We start from the raw sequence: 2,364 nt of genomic DNA, 5'->3' as shown, positions 1-2,364 counted from the left end.
TTTATTAAATGAAGTATTTAGCATTATAATTTTGACTTTAAATAAGACAAAAAAACAGATTGGTTTTGTTCTGGTAAAACGCAACTTCTATTTTTCAAATACTACTATAACTAATGACTTTTAGTCATTTTGTGTGGTTTTTACAAACCCAGGAATTAATTCGCTTTAAATTTGCATTCTGGACCACTGTGCGGTGGTTCGAAAATCTAGTTAATTCTTTACTTAGTTTTATTTTTCAAATAAATCGACTGGAGAAGGAATAAAAGTCGTAGCTCGGCTCTCAGTGGCCATAACATTAATATGAAATGGCAACACCTGTTTCCATAAAAGATATGGCACAATTTATTCAGAATTATTTTCTGAACAAACAGTCAATTCAAAATCCATGATAGGGCTTTTTATGAAAGTTTACTTGAATAAAGACTAAACTAAATTTGTATAAAATTTTGACGTTTTTATGAAGCCACTTTAGCCATATAATATATAAATAATATGCCATTCTTTATTTGCGCACGTTTCCAGCATAGTAACACATTTATTTACAGATTTAAAATACAAAAACAATCTTAAAATCGAAATTAGAACACAATTTAATGATTACAAAAAACAAACCAATTTTAGAAGTGGTTAAAAGTTCCTTGCCCTTAACCGAACGAAGAAAAGTTGAGTCACCATTGTTCGATTTTAAAATCCAAAGGTGTATAAATTCAACTGACTTTCTTCGTTTCATTGTAAGTTGTCAGTTCCATCTGAGCCTTTCAAAACCTCAAAAGAAAATCCCAAATTTCTTAAAACATGAAAACCATCTTCGTTGCCTTTTTGCTCGCTGGCATGTTCTTCCTTCCTGCCAGGGCACAACCATTGATCGAAAAAGGTGATTCTAAGAGTGACGCTCTTCGATATGGCAGTCGGTGCTCAAATCCTTGTCCAGAGCTCTGGCGGCCAGTTTGTGCATCTAATAACAGTTGCATCAAAACATTTAGCAGCGCCTGCGTGCTGGAGAGGGAAAACTGCAGAGCAGCTCCTTTACGTAAGTATCTTCATATTGATTTCTTAAAAGCCTTAATTTTTGGGGAGTGAATTTATTAACATTTACTGCTTTTATAATTTCAGAGCGTTACAGCATTATCCCCGACCATTACTGCAAGAACCCAAAGCCATGTCTCAACTAATGGTTTAAACTTGGACTCAATATTAATAAAGTTTGAAATTAAATTTGAGTTAATTGTTTATTTAATTTTTTTTTGTATTATTATTCCCAATTATTATTCTTAGTCAGAATGTATATAAGTTTTCAATGAACCTGAACATGCCCCAAAAAATATCCGAACCGGTTTCTTCGCTTTTGAAGGAAGTATCGTAAATTTTTAGAAATACTTTCTTCCTGAAATAATTATGCAATTTTATTAATATTGTTGTTATTATTACGTTTGATTTTTAATTGAGGTTAATATGAGGGTAACAGGTTTTGGAACACAGATAATTTGCGTACAGTATAATGAGTAACTGAAAATGTATTTTACGGGCTAATATTAGCTTTAAATTTAAATTGAATGGAAGCAGAGTTTAACTCTCTATAATCAAAGGGGGCTTACTTACTTAAGGTGGTGCTACAGTCCTGTGTGAACTAGGGCCTCACCCAACAAACTTCGAGGGGCTTGCTTGATGGAATAATCTCCATTATAGTCCAAAACTCTAAAGAAAACATTGTTTCAAAAAGCTGAATTTCTTGAACCCAAATAAGACTACTTTTCTCCGTTTTAAAGATCCTGAAAAGTCTAATAAATATATTATGCGATAAGAGGTTAGTATATCATGCATACAAAAATGGAATATCTGTTGAGTTTGAAATGCTAATCTTCTTTAAAAAAAAAAGGGTTTATTCTTGGATACAGAACAGGATCCTTATCAAATTGTATTTTATTAAAGAAATGATTCATCGCACTGAAAGCACTAATTTTCGATAAGAGATGAAGATGTCAGACTTTATCAAATTTCTCTGAAATATCAATTGCAATAATATTACTTTATCTAAAACGATATTAAAATTGTATCCCCTTAGTGGACCTATTACTAATAAAGTCGGTATTTTAATCAGCGTAAATTAATTAGGCCCGTATTACGAATTACAGTAATTGCCAAAAATCTAACATTATAATAACTTAGTTACCTCAATTTCTGACAAAGTTACCCGCATACAGCAATGGTTGAGAGTTGTAAGTCACTAAGCTGTTAGTTCTCAACGGACTCTTGGTCTTAACTAAACTTATAGTAACTTTGAGATAACGGTGTATCGAAGTCGTTATTTAAAAAGATACTCGAAATTTTAGGTCTTTTGGGTTTCAAACAGCCACCAACAAGGAA

Source organism: Eupeodes corollae, chromosome 1 (assembly GCF_945859685.1).
Source record: "Eupeodes corollae chromosome 1, idEupCoro1.1, whole genome shotgun sequence".
Lineage (NCBI taxonomy): Eukaryota > Metazoa > Arthropoda > Insecta > Diptera > Syrphidae > Eupeodes > Eupeodes corollae.
Note: the sequence above shows the minus strand (reverse complement) of the source record.